Here is a 15,349-nt window from a genome sequence, read left to right as displayed (position 1 = left end):
TTTCCTGTCTGCAGGGCTCTAATAATGTTAAAACTTGTATTTAGAAAGTCATAAACAGGTTTTCTATACTGTAACTATCAAAATATTCCATTTATCAATATTGAACCCTACTTTGTGGAAATTCACTGATCGCGGTCAGGTCTGGAACCGATTAGCCGCCGTAAACGAGGGACGACTGTATATCGATAAGGGCAGATACCCCAACTCTGGGATCGGGAGTGAAGAAATGTGGACGGGTGCCTCCCTCAAGGTGACAGACGGGTGTCCAAAGATGCTACTTGAGGTGATTTCAATGTGCTGTCTGTACGCAAGTGAGCCGCATGAGTCGCATCTCCAAAATGTTCATTCTGGCTTTTATTAAGATCAGCGTAGAAAAGTCATGTGATGATTGTTTACGTCCTGTGGAGATGGAAAGAGCATTTATTTACCCAAAGCATATGCTGCTGCCTTTTAATGGTTAGTGATATTTGTGCAAGTACGTCCAACAATTAATGAGGGAGAAACGGGGCTGGCGTTAACCTTCGGGTGTTCCCTACCGGCCCCCTTTCTCTGAGTGCCCTTCTTCCCTCCTCCCTCGTTGAACTCATCCCCCACCTTCCAGTCCACTCCTCTCTCCCTTCCCACTGCGCTCGGGGTCCAGCAGGAGTGATTTATCTTAGCGTGAAAAGACTTGTGATGACGCCGGGACGGGAGGCTGCCGGGGCCCTCGGCATGGAATGCTTGGCTGGCGTTTGCGTGAAGTTCACCGCCCTGCAGCCACCATAAATGTCAAGTGCGACAAACGTCCTGTAAATAAGACAGAGCGCTGCCAAAGCCGTGCTCTGCTTATTGACCGGCCATGCAGACACTCCGTGTGTGTGTGTGTGTGTGTGTGTGTGTGTGTGAAGCCAGCCTCATCCAACATTTTGGAATAAAAGGTAACAAATGTTTATTTACAAATATAACAACACAAACTAAATACAATGTTCACATTTGGAGTGTGCATGTATAAAATGTCCCTACAATGCGTAACCTTCGGCACGCTACACTCTTCCACTTCCTCCTTGCTGTAGAGTGTGTTAATACGTACAGAAGAGGCGTGCCGAGCTCTTATCAAATGCACTTCTGCCACCTTGTGGCCGTTTTTATGGCTTAAACCTGCTCTAAAAGTGACATTCACTAGTGTGCCGTTGCGTCATCACCTCTTTTTGTCTTTCGCGCCATAAACATCCATCTTTGGTATCGAATGAGTTAACGTTTCAACTTTATGCTACAAAATGTTATTGTATGTTTTGTATATAAGGTTAGTTTTTTTCTGACTATTACGTTATTCTTGTAAAATTACTGGTGATTTTTCCATTTTTGCTGTTTGTTGTTGTTTTTTCCTTCTTAAATAATCTTTCTAAATTTTCTTCTTGTAATATTTTTTATTTATTCTCGTAATATTGTAACTTTTTCCCCAACCCAATTTTCCAAAAATGTATTTTGTTTGTTTCTCATTATGTTACAACTTTAAAAACAACAAAGAAATATGAATATTTGAACTGTACGCTGCTAAAATGGCATTATTTCTCCTTCTATTTTTATTCTCTTTTTTTCTCATTACAATACGATTTCTTTCCTCCAAATATTTTGACTTTATTCTTTTAAAATTACAGCTTTTTTTTTTCAATTTTTTTAAAAATGTTTTTTTTTATTTTAAATTTTCCAACAATTTCAGCTTTCTTCTCGTACATTTTCTTCTCGGATTTTATGAATTTATTTCCAGAATTTTTTTAATTTAGATGTGGAACATTATAACTTTTTCCACAACCTAATTTTCCAAAAATTACAACTTTATTTGTGGTTTGTTTGTGTTTTTACAATATTACGTCTTAAATATATATTAAACATATCGAATGTTATTTTTTTCATAATATTATGACATTATTCTTGTAAAATTAGGACTTTTTCCTGTTAGGTTACAACTTTTTTCTCTTAATATTTTGATTTTATTCTAATAAAATTACTGGTGATTTTATTTTTTAAATATTTCAGCTATCTTCTTAAATTATCTTTGTAAATGATCTTGTCATAATATCATATTTTGACTTTAATTCACATAATATAGTAACTTTTTCCTCAGCCTAATTTTCCAGAAACTTTTTTTTCATAATATTAGGATTTTTTTTTTTACTATATTTTTTTATTGAATATTTCAACTTAATGCCACTAAAGTGACATTGTTTTTTTTTTTAAATAATATTACAATTTTAGACTCTTTTGTTCTTGTTAGAATACAGGTTTTTTTTCTCTTAATATTGTGACTTTATTCTCTTAAAATTACATCTGTTTTTTTTTTATTTCTGCTTTTGTATTTCGACTTTCTTCCTGTAAATTTTCTTCCCGTATTTATGAATTTATTCCCATAAAATTTTGACTTTATTCCCATAATATTTTGACTTTTTCCTCAACCTAATTTCCCCAAAATTCCAACTTTTTTTGTTTGTTTCTCATCACATTAAAAATAGATAACTATTTTTTCTTTAATATTTCAACTAGTACTGCTACTAAATGTTTTCCTCATATTATTACAGGTGTATTCTCTTTTTGCTCTCATTAGAATACATCTCTCTCTCCTAATATTTTGACTTTATTCTTGTAAAATTACAGATGTTTTTTTTCCCCAACTGCTCTCATTTTTTTCCCAACTATTTCAACTTTCTTCTTGTAAATTTTCTTTTCATATTTATGACTTTATTCCCATAATATTTTGACTTAGTTGCGTAACATTATTACCTTTTCTGCAAGCTAATTTTCCAAAAATGACAACTTTATTTGTTGTTTTGTTTGTTGTTCATAATACAAGTATTACGACTTTACGTTATGCTACTAAATGTTATTATATTTAATGTTATTATATATAACATTACATTTTTCATAATATCAACACTTTATTCTTGTTAAATTTGAGTACAACCTTTTCTGCAACCTAATTTTGCAAAAATTACAACTTTATTTGTTGTTTTCATGATATTACGACTTAAAAAAATAAAAGTCTTTAATATTTCAACTTTCCGTACAAATTGCCATGCATGATAGAAACGGAGGCAGCAGCCGTGTCGTTCTCCAAACGTTTGGCCGTGAACGTACGCTCTATAACCTGCAAGCTGCATTTGTCTGGTCCGAAACAAAAGCCTCTTTGTTGGTTTAATGAGGTAACAAGTTGTCTTTATTTCGATCTTCGTAATTCCGGGACTTGAGCACAAACCTGAAGGCATCATATTTGATTTGATGCGCATCTTCCACTTACGGAATTCCCCCCTCGGTGGAAGAAATGAGGAGCAGGTCTCTGTGCTAGGAAGAGTTATCTTGGGAAGTACAGTCCTGCATATATCACCCCCACCACCCCCGCCCCCGATAAAGTGCGTTTCCTGTCAGCGGAGGACACTGAAGGTTACAGCAGGGAATGAACGAGTGCAAAACAACCACCCGCCTGGCTTGGCAACGCTTTCTACCTGCTCGAGTGCTACAAATCATTGCAATATTTCATAATGAGGACGAGATGAGCCCCCCGCCCCCCTCCCTTCTTGATGAATCCGGCGGTGATAGTGAAAATGTGGCGGTGACGACGGCTTTGGAGGCTTTTCCACGGGAGACTCGTGCTATGACACGCCGCGACGACATGCGGCGGTATGCAAACATGCACTCAGCTGATTAAACAGGCGCATGCATTAGCGTCCTTGTCACCGCCGTGATATAAAGGCAGCGCATTGTTCCTCCCGCGTGCTCTCCCAAACATCACCGGGGGCGCCACTCGGAGGGGAGCGCGGCCTGCTGTATATCCCCGCCTCAGCAGGGACCATAAGCTGCATTTGTTCAGCAGCTCCAGACACACTCAAGCAATTTATGATCCTCTGGCTGCAGGCTGATTAGAGCAGCGCTTGTAAAATGTATTTTGGCATATATGCAAGGTTTTACTGGAGCTCGCCCTGTCACGCATACATCATCACCGGGGAGCGAGATGAAGGGAGTGGTGCTGGTGTCTGGAAAGAGAGAGAGGGCACTGCTTCCATTTTGGAAATGGTTAACCTCAAACTGTCTACATTTTCTTGGGGAGTAACAAAAGATGAAATTTTAAAATTACATGTTATCTCCAGCAAGCTGCTGGAGATCTTCTCCCAGTCCGTGGTTGCCAGCGCCCTGTCATTGCTGTGGTTTGCCGGGGACAAACTGATCCGGAAAGCCGAACGAGTTATCGGCACTCAGTTGGAGGCGTTTGTAACAGTCAGAGACAGGAGGACACCGGACAAACTGCTCTCCATCATGGACAACCCCACCCACCCACTCCACAGTGGACAATAGAGGGGCTGCGGAGCTCATTCTCCAACAGACTCCTCCAGTTCCGTTCCCACAGTGACGCTACAGGACTTCATTCATTCCACACGCCATGCAGCTCACCTGCCCGTACGAGATTATGTCGCTGTACTGTCTTACATGTACATTTACTTGTATTTACCATATACTGTAACAATAAACGTGTCCTTCTAAAGTCTCATCCTCAAACAGTTCTTAACCAAATCCATCATGTTCATCATTTACTTTCATGGTCTGACTAGAACAAGTGCATTATCGAGTGCTCCTCTCACACCATGTGAGCTCTTTATTTCATTAGAACTGTGGGAGATGACAGACCCTGTCTTTGTTCCACCGTGCGGACTTGATGCTTGGACACGCGCCTCAGTCACATGAACATGGCAAGGTCATGCAAGGTCATGTGTCATGCCCACTCTGGCTCAGAGGAATACTGTACGGCATCCCAAGCTTTTCCAGCGAGGGCCACATTGTGACAAAAGGAAAGGATGCAAGTTTGCCACCTTCATATTTCAAGAGCACAGTGCATCTTAGCTTTGGGACGTACACTGGTGTGAAAAGGTGTTTCCCACTTCCTGGTTTCTTTTTTTTTTTTGCACGTTTGTCACACTTAAATGTTTCAGATAACAAACAAATGTAAATATTAGTCAATGACAACACAACTCCTGTGATTAGCTAGCGACCAGTCCAGGGTGTACCCTGCCTGTCGCCCGAAGTCAGCTGGGATAGGCTCCAGCATACCCCTGCGACCCTAGTGAGGAGAAGTGGTGTAGAAAATGGATGGATGGATGGGACAACACAACTCAACACTTTATGCACTTTTTAAATGACACTTTTTATTATTAAGGGAGAAAAACATCCAAAGCTACATGTCCCTGCGTGAAAAAGTGATGGCCCCCTAAAGCTAATAAGTGGTTGGCCCCCCTTAGCAGCAACAACTGCAATCAACTTGCAATGAGTCTCTTCCAGCACTGGGGAGGAATTTAGCAGAATTGTTGTCATTCAGCCACATTGGAGGCTTTTCCTTTTTAAGGTCATGCCACGGCATCTCAATAGGATTCAGGTCAGGACTTGGACTAGACCACTCCAAAGTCTTCATCCATTCAGAGGTGGACTTGCTGGTGTGTTTTGGATCATTGTCCTGCTGCAGAACCCAAGTTGCTTTCAGCTTGAGGTCACCAACATTCTCCTTCAGCACAATTCATGCTTCCATTTATCACAGCAAAACAGCCCCAGACCATCACACTACCACCACCACATTTTATTGTTGCTATGATGTTCTTTTTCTGAAACGCCAGATGTAATGGGACACACACCTTCCAAAAAGTTCAACTTTTGTCTCGTCAGACCACAGACCATTTTCCCAAAGGTCTTGGGGATCATCAAGATGTTTTCTGGCAAAATGGAGACGAGCCTTAATGTTGTTTTTGTTCAGCAGTGGTTTTGGTCTTGGAACTCTGCCATGCAGGCCGTTTTTGCCGTTTTCTTTCTTATGGTGGAGTCATGAACACTGACCTTAACTGAGACAAGTGAGGCCTGCACTTCTTTGGATGTTGTTGTGGGGTCTTTTGTGACCTCTCGGATGAGAGGTCGCTGCGCTCTTGGGGTCATTTTGGTTGACCGGCCACTCCTGGGAAGGTTCACCACCCTTCCATGTTTTTCACCATTTGTGGATAATGGCTCTCACTGTGGTTGGCTGGAGTCCCAAAGCTTTAGAAATGGCTTTTTAACCTTTTCCACACTGATAGATCTCAATTCATCTCAGTCAAGTTATGTTTTAACGAGGGGGGCGATCACTTTTTCACACACGGCCATGTAGCTTTGGATTTTTGTTCTCCATCCATCCATGTTGCTTATCCTCACTAGGGTCACGGGGGTATGCTGGAGCCTATCCCAGCTGACTTTGGGCGAGAGGCGGGGTACACCCTGGACTTGGGATTTTTTTTTCCTCCCTTGACTGAATATTTAAATTTGTTTGATGATCTGAAACATTTAAGTGTGACAAACACAAATTACAAATCAGGAAGGGGAAAACACTTTCACACCACCGTAAATGGAGAAACCTGGAGGTAAGAAGGACTGGAAGGAATTAGGATTTGTTGATTAGTCCTAATGAAATATGATGACATGACTACTACCACATCACTACTACCAGGAGAACCAGAGTATAGAGGGGGAGGAGCCACCTGCTGTGGCCCAGCAAGGTGCACTGTATTCGGGCACACGCTCCCAGCAGCCGGTGTGACGCCACGGAGGTCGCTGGTGGCTGGTGGCCGCTTGTGTGCTCGATGGGGAGTTTTTTCCCCTCATCACGGAGCATTTGGTAAAACTAGCACGCAACATGTCTTTTCTCTGAAAATGAATGTTTGTTTACAAGTGAGCTCAGGGGAAGCTACGACAGGAGCACTTGATTTGTTCACCCAGACAGTCAGGGTAATCTTGCCTCATTGGAGCGTTTTGGGTTTTTTTTCAAATTATTTATTATCAGAGCTATTTTTAATGGATTGGATTAATCAGATTTATCGTTATTACATCATAGAGTAATTCCATCATATCGGCCCGATGATTATCGTGCACCCCTAAAACAATATCCATTTATATACATGGAGCCCAATGCAGACAGCATCCTAGTCTATGACGGGGGTGCCCGTTACGTCTGTCAAAATTGACAACAAATGCGTTTAACAAGTAAAATAAAGTCTTTTTGATGAAAAAAAATGTAAAATTATTTTTACTTTGTATGAATATCTTTACAGCACAAAAATGTAAATATATAAAATTATCTTTACAATAATCTTTAAAAATACACATCAAATCAAAGTCCATTTAAAAAGTTACAGAAATAAATCTAAATAATGATTATTTGTTATTTGTAATTGAATAATTAATAAGAACTATTGAGGATTAATAAGTAGTTATTATATTTACCCAATAGTTGTATACTCACATTTGCACTTCTTTCAGTGCAAGTTTGTTGATAAAACGATACAAAGTGAAAATGATAACAATCAAATGTGTGATAGCAAGTAGCGCCCCGGGGCAGGGCGCAAGCCTGGGCAGAGTGTATGGAGACCATGTGCTGCCCATTCAACGTGGCCCCCGTCTCGGCCTTGCCAGCTTGGGCCAGGGGCACGTGGAGTATTATCTGGAGCCGGTTTGGCTTTGACAGCGACAGCGTGGATCGAGCCGCCAACCATCCGGGTTTCTGGACGACCTGCTCTTCCTCCTGAGCCACGGCTGCCCCAATGTGTGGTAATGAGCTGATTAAACACGAATATGGCTTTTGTGTGGCCCACGGTGACAACCAGTCTGACGCCCCTGCCCCGTTCGACCATCCATGGCCCAAACGTTGGAATTTGCGTCCGCATGACAGCCATCTTAAGAAGCTAGCAGGCTACCTAGCGTCCCGATTCCAGTTGTGACATTTGAGTCACATTCATGAGCAACGTTGGCAAGCGGGTCTGCCGTAGGAAACAAACAATCACTCTGACCAAGCTGGCGCCGTGCATTAGCGATATTTACGATACTTGTGTCAACGTAAATCCAAGTGAATAGAAAATGAAGTCCTCTCTGGGGTGTCTTTCAAGTCATGCTGGCCCGTAATTCACGGATGCAGAAAACAGGAGAGTTTGCATGGTAATGCTGGTCTGGGGAGGAAAAATACGCCTGTGGCCCGAGACCATCTTGTATGCAGAGAAGCGGCGAGCAGAATCAATAAAGCGCATAGGATTTTGGATTTACGGTGACATCCTATCGATCAATTACGAGCTGACCGTTCAAGGCGGCGTGGCTAATGGATGGATGGATGTTGGAGGCACTCAAAGATGTCAATAGGTATTATAAGTAAATCAGAGGTTAGACGGAATGACTGTACATCACATGATAATGTGCAGCATTTCTCCAGCTATCCCACACTTCTGCTGTGTTTGCTTCCGAAAATATGGCAGAAAAAAGCAGGATACAAGCATAACCCCATTCAGGTGACGTGATTTAAGGTTTAGGGTTTTAGTCACGGGCTCATCTTCCACTGTCTGTGAGACGGCATTAAATAAAACACCTCCTGCGCCTTCTCAGGGGGGAATGGAGTCATTTAGTAGATTTCTGTCCGTGTGCCTATCACTCAACGCGAGCGGCCGTCCCCACACAGCTGATAATCATACATATTCCACACGCCGGAGCGCCATAAATCTCTGTCCCTGTTTCATCCCGCCGTCGTTCATCAATCACCAGCGGGAGCAGGATGAAACACTGCCGCCTGCAAAATAGATCATATTAGTTCCTGGGATGTTTACCAAGATAATGTGGGACAACAAGAGAGGGTGAAATATGGCAGCACTGCATTCCTTAAATGAAAAAACACTCCTCCTTCCCCTTCAGATCACCCTGTGTGCCGGGGGGGTGGGGGGGGGGGGGGGGGGGCACGTGTCCACGAGGCGTCCTAAACGCCGGGCTCCCGTGTCCCTGCCCCCCTGTCACCTTGATGCCTGTGCTGTAAAGACGCTAAATAGACGCTTTGTCTTTCATGACCTCAGCCTTGGCCTTTGATTTATAGCAGTTAAACACCTGCACCAATTTTGTTAGCACTTGACTTTATCTTGCAATAATGTCTAAATATTGTTCACTAGAAAAGCACTCGGAGAGCGCAAACCTCCTCCAAGCACCATAGTTTGCCCCATATTGTGATTTACAGCATAAATATTTGTCCTACGTTTATTGTATCTTCATATTTCCATTCTCTGACCATGAAAACATAGCATCAGCAATTGGATTCATAATGATATCAATATTAGTTCAGTAGTTGTTCACAAAAATGGTATTTTCCGTAATGGCGGAATCCTTTAAAAAAATTCCTGGATCCATACGGTGATCCGGATCGCCCCCAAAATGTAACCAGTTCTTCCATATCCCATTTCTCATCATTCCTGGAAATGTTATCCAAATCCACTCAGAACTTTTCAAGTTATTTTGAACACAAACAAACAAACAGATAAACACCAGCTAAAGCGTAGCCTCCTTGGCGGAGGTACTAATTCTACCTAAAATGATTCTAGTTATCTAGAAATACGCACAATTTGATGCTCAAATTAGGATTTTTCACACTCTAAGTGGCATTCCCCTTTTTTGTACCATAAAACATCCACTGGATTTGTCACATGGATTTCCAAATACTTTACGCTTTTATGATTCATTCCTTTCAAAAGTATCATCAAAAACTAAAAAATTGGACATTTTTGGTCTGATTTTTCCTGAAATAATGTAGGAAAGGAAATAATGTCAATCGAATTAATCCGTAAGTATAAGCAATTTATTGCAAAGAAGCCTTAAAGTGAAATAGGCTGCCCATCAGCTGATCAAAGGTTTAAGAGCCCCGCCCAGTGGTCACCAACCCTTTTGGGCTAAAGATCCCTGGTCTCGGCTGTGAACCAAGACAAGTCCTGGCGTAAAAGATGTGAACTCTTGAACAGTGCCTGCATGAATCCAAAGTTCTAATTATGGAATTGACGACTGCCATCGACCAGGAAAGTCTCAAAGATCGACTGATCAGTCGTGATTGACAGGTTGGAGAAACCCTGCCATAGCCCCTAAAAAAACCCTAAAACACCCCTAAAATAGAACTAAAATGTATAAAAGGAGTAGTAATGAGTAGCTGTGCCATTCTTGTTCATTAGTGAAAATTGGCTTTGGGCGTGCTTGATGCCAGTGTTTCCAGGAGGCTGGTGGGAATGTTGCTCCAGGTGCTCAAGATGGCTTCACTGTCTGGAACTCATGTCCATTTTTGTAAATCCATCCCCAAATGTTCTCCATTGGATTTAGATGAGGGGAACACGCAGGATGGTCCAAAAGAGTGAGCTTATTCCTCTTTGTGAAGTGCAGCGTTGTCCTGTTGAAAAAGCCAGTCTTTACCTGCCTGCAGTCATGAGAGATGCCCCCTGAAACATCTCCACATAGCCGGCTGTCGTTTGACGCCCCTGCACAACCTGAAGCCCCATTGTTCCATTGAAGGATCATGATGGTGGGAAACATCTCAGGTGGGATCTCCTTGTCATGCCAGTAATGTTGGAAGCCATCAGGACCATCAAGGGAGAATCAAACTTTCTTCCACCTTTCAATGTCCCATGTTTGGTGCTCTCCTGCTAATTCCACACCTTGAAGGAGACCAGGCCTTTGAAGATGTTGTTTCTTCTCTGGCAGATGGAGTCTGCACTCGGCAACAGTACCAACCTTCATTTGGGCCGAGGATGGTCCCGTGTCTTGACGGACAGCCAATGGGATCTCCGGCTCATGTTTTTGGGTCTACCACTTGACTTTTTTGTTCCATGAGCCTCAGGATGGTGTGATCCGGATCACGGTCCAGATCCAGGAATTTTTTTAATGGACTCTTTTAACTTTGCAAGATAGGACCATTTTGGGCATTTGTGCATTTAACTCCACAAAAATGGTCAGAGCACTTGGGGGAAAAAAATACAGGACAAGTTTCCAACAGGTTGTACAAAATATCAAAGACTGATCCAGACAGATCATGGAATCATTCCAGATACTATGATCCAGAATATGAACAAATAGGGGACCTTTGGAATTACCATCAGAGGAAGACAACAAGTGAAGCTATAAACATGCAGCAAACACATCATATAAAGCCAAGACACTGGAATCTGGATCTGTTGGATCTTCAAAAGCTATGGAGGTAGATCCACAAGAAAAACGCCATTACGGAAAATGCCATTTTTGTGAACAACTACTGAACTAATATTGATATCATTGTGAATCCAATTGCTAATGCTATGTTGTCATGGTCAAGGAATCTAAATATGAAGATCAAATACATCAAATACAAATCACAATACGGGGGACTACGGCGCTTGGCGGTGGTCTGCGCTCTCCAAGATTTTTCTAGTTTCTCTCCATATAATTCCGAACATCTCGCTCCCTTTTGCCGCTCCTCCCCTTCATTGGTCCACGGCCTGAGTGAACATTACGCTCTCTTCCCGAACATTAACAACACTTAAGCTATTGAATATCCATCAGGATATGCTGATGACATCTATCCTGGAGAAGATCGTTAAGAGCGGTTACCTACGGCCTCCTGGCACATTTGGAAGCTCATTCTTAGCCAGAATAAAACACATTGTTGTGGAATGATGCACGCTTTGTTTTGTGTGCGCCGCCCGTGTGAGGTCCTTCCCCGGCAGCATTAGAGATGTCGTTTGGGAGATGAATGCGTTCCTGTTGCAGTTCGCCGTCATCCGGAGTACCGCTGTGTGCAAAACAGCATCGCCTCCTGATTATTGAATTTTTATGGCGGGGTAATTAATTGCAGATTCCCTGTTTTGTTCTATTTCTTCCGCTCTGACATTTTAATTTCGACAAAAAGCCGCGGTCTCGGCGCGGCCCTTCTCTGGAGATGGTAATGGCCTATAAAGCATGGTGACTTATAGATACGGCGGAGACTTCACTTGGCCAATGATTGTTTGAAACCTTGCTGATCACACAGAATTTAGTCCCTCCTCATCCTGCCCCCTCCCCGCCCGCCACCTCACCCTGCCTCCCCTCCGCAACCTCCTGAATTCATTTCTTGTCAATTAAAGTGCAGCTACAGTGTCCCATCTGAAGAATAGGAATACATCAACGTGTCATCCGCCTGGAATTCATTATCGGACGCGGCCCGGCAACTTTTCAAAAGCGGCGTTGGGGCCATTATTTCTTAAAGACGATTGTCATTACTTGACCAGGCAGGCGAACGTCCTTGGCTTGCATTGCAAGCGCTGCATTTAAGGGCGAGGGGGAATCAATCGTAGCGCGGGGTGACAGACGCCATATCTCACGGCAGACAGCTTTGAATGCTTATATCAAATCAGAATCCTTTGCTGGCACGGGGGACATTAGTTACCCTGCTGTCAGGAACACGTGTCCCCAGGAAGAGAGGGAGGGACGGCAGTTTGTTTTGCTCGACTGCTAAATTGTCCTTCAGTCATGCGATAGTACTTTGTTGACAAAGTCTCTACTTTGCATGTTAAAAGCAACGGTGGTGCGGCAAAATACTTTCAAAATATATTCAGGAATAAATCATTTGCGGTTGATCAGGGCTTAAAATAATGCATATTGAAGCAAATTGTATGTACTTTTTTGCCTAAATGAAGCATTTTCAAACGTGGAAACGGTTAAGTGAAGTAAAATACGAATAGAAGCGTGATAAGTAGTATTCTACGCTGGTCACTAGGTGTCAGTAATGTTACATTGATGGGACAATAGCCGCCGCAGGAAGTACTGCACACAAACAACAGCAAGGAACTCTCACAATGTCTATATTATGTCTTATTTTCTCTTATTATGTCTGCTGTATTGGGTAACATGAATGTAAAGGTCCAGGGGGCTTGAATGTTAAAAAAAAACTATTTAGAAGGTCATAAACACATTTTATATGCTTTAACTACCAAAAGATTCCATTTATAAATAATATGCATACACACACACACACACACACACACACTTACACACACATGATATATAACTATATGTAATATACCCACTAGCTGAGAATCACAGCATCCTTATTTATTTCTTATATGTCCTATTTTGTCTTATTAAGTCGGCTATATTGGGCAATAGGAGTGTAAAGGTGACTATAGGGATGTTATTTCATGTCTAGAGAGCTCTGATCATGTTAAAAAAAAAAAAAACATAATTAGAAGGTCGTAACAAAAAAAAACAAAGGACACAGGACCATCCTCGGCACAAATGAAGGTCGTTACTGTTGCTGAGTGCAGCGCCGTGAACTTTCAATGTCGTTTTGGCTAATTTGCCATTGGCTTTCAAAAATCAAACAATGTAGAACATAATTACAAACAATATATAACATATTTAAGCAAAGCTGATGCATCATGTCAGGGACCCTTCAACTCATTCAATACCAAATATTTATACGTTTTTATAAACCCCATATAACGCCCCATCCCAACAACGTTTATACGTCTTTTACACTTTTTTGAGAGGCAAAACAGGTGATCTCCACTAATGGTTTTCACTTCACAGCAATTTTAAGCCATCAAAACGACCACAAGGTGGCAGAAGTGCATTTGATGAGAGCTCGGCAGAGATCGTGTGGACAGAAGAATCACACATGACAGGAAGGAGGAAGTGGGAGAGCGTGGAGGAGTGTAGCGTGCGAAAGGCTACGCATTGGAGGGACATTTTAACACATGCGCACGCACACACACAGTTCAGTTCTAAATGTGAAAATTGTAACTGGTTGATGGATGGATTTGGATTAGATGATGGATTTGTAAATAGTTATTTTGATGTAAAACAACCCTTTTATGTGTTGTTCATGTTGGTATCGTTGTTTAGATATTTTAGCTGTTGCAAAAGTTGTGCTTGAAATGTATCTTTTCACAAAAAGCTGGTTTTCTCTCTTTTTTAGTTGGTAACTGATATTTTCCTGAAACCTAGCTACGTTCTACTCATGATTACTAAAGAACGGAAAAATGTAGAAACAAACTTTTTTTTTCTGATGAAAAACAGGAGCCTAATGTTTCTTTTGATAGGTTCCATGGTTATATAACCCTAGAACACAATATTCTGTGTGCCTCGAAAGATCAGTCAAAATGATCCAAAATGGCCGCTACTGAAGGGGTTGTCTTTTGAATGAGTTCATGTGTATTGGAAAATGTGGCTCCCAGGAAGCTCTGCTATACATTATGAATGTCGCGATACCTTTCTTATGACGCGAGGGCGATATTATTGTTATGATATCATGATTCCCACCCCTAAAAAGTATATTCAATGCGTACGTTATCCTTAAACATTACAAATGCGGTGCTTGCAAGCTAATAAAATATTTTCCAACACAATAAATCAAAAAGTCTTCCCCAGCAGAGTTTTAGCATGAAAGAAGTTTGCAAGCTGCAGAGGAGATGTTGACATCAAGGATATGAAATTGTGGTCCTCGGCCGTAAAGAGTAATCATTCTTGTCTTCCTCTGCTGCTTTAATATTCGTCCACAGGATATTTATCCAGGAGTGTTTATCATTCCTCTTTTGCCTATCGTCTCTCTCTGCTATCTCCTCATCATGGTGCCCTTTTCTGCTGCGTAAGCACAACCGAGCGCACAACCCATCAGTCCCCGAAGCGGACCCCCCTTCTACTCCTCCTCGCCGAGCAATCTCGGCGCCTCGGTAATGGCTGATGCAGTTACCATATTTCAGCCCTAATTGGGTTGGCGCTCCGCAGCCAATTTAGGGGGGTAGTTTGGGGAAGGGAGAGAGATCTCTGCGACGTTGTTAGGAATTGTGTTGTCTGCTGCGCTGCCAGCCAGGTGTGGGGTGTAATTGCCGCTGAATGAGAAGCGCCGCTCGCAAGCGGCCGGCGGGGTTGTGTTTTATTCACAACAGTGTTTTCCTCAGCTCCATAAGTCCCGGTCCCACTAAACCACTTTAGCTGTTTGGCTTGCTTTGTGGGAGAGCACCCAAAATGACACACTTTATTCCCATCTCGTCTCGCCTGTGAAGCGTCGCTCGGAAGGGAAGACGCGCCGTCTGACCTCGCGCGCCTGCCGCTCCTTAGAGCCACGATCTATGGCGGCCATTTTCTCCGGAGCTGGTCGTGAAGAAGCAAAGAGATGTTAATGTCAGCCGGCGTCGCCTTAACACTCAATAAAGGACGGCGATTGGGCCCCTCCACTCTGCCAGTCGATTGGCCATCTAATGAGGAGAGGCCCCACCATCACTCTACAAGATTCACTAGTGTTTGCCTTCCACCAGAGGCTCCGGCGCCGTAATAATTCCAAGTGGATAAATGTTTTCCCGATAACAAGCTGAAATAACCTGTCAGGATGAAGTTGATGTGGACAAGAGGAATCGCACAATTAGCCATCAGCAGGAATTTATTCTCCGAGCAGGAGATACCAGGCAGGTGGAGCTTCTTTTTCCTGTCTGGCAAATATCAAGGCTACCTCGTGTTCTTCCGTATTTCCTCACACGCCCTCCCCCGACCCCCCCACACTCGCATTTAGCTTGTTAAT

This window comes from Dunckerocampus dactyliophorus, chromosome 14, assembly GCF_027744805.1.
Source record: "Dunckerocampus dactyliophorus isolate RoL2022-P2 chromosome 14, RoL_Ddac_1.1, whole genome shotgun sequence".
Lineage (NCBI taxonomy): Eukaryota > Metazoa > Chordata > Actinopteri > Syngnathiformes > Syngnathidae > Dunckerocampus > Dunckerocampus dactyliophorus.
Note: the sequence above shows the minus strand (reverse complement) of the source record.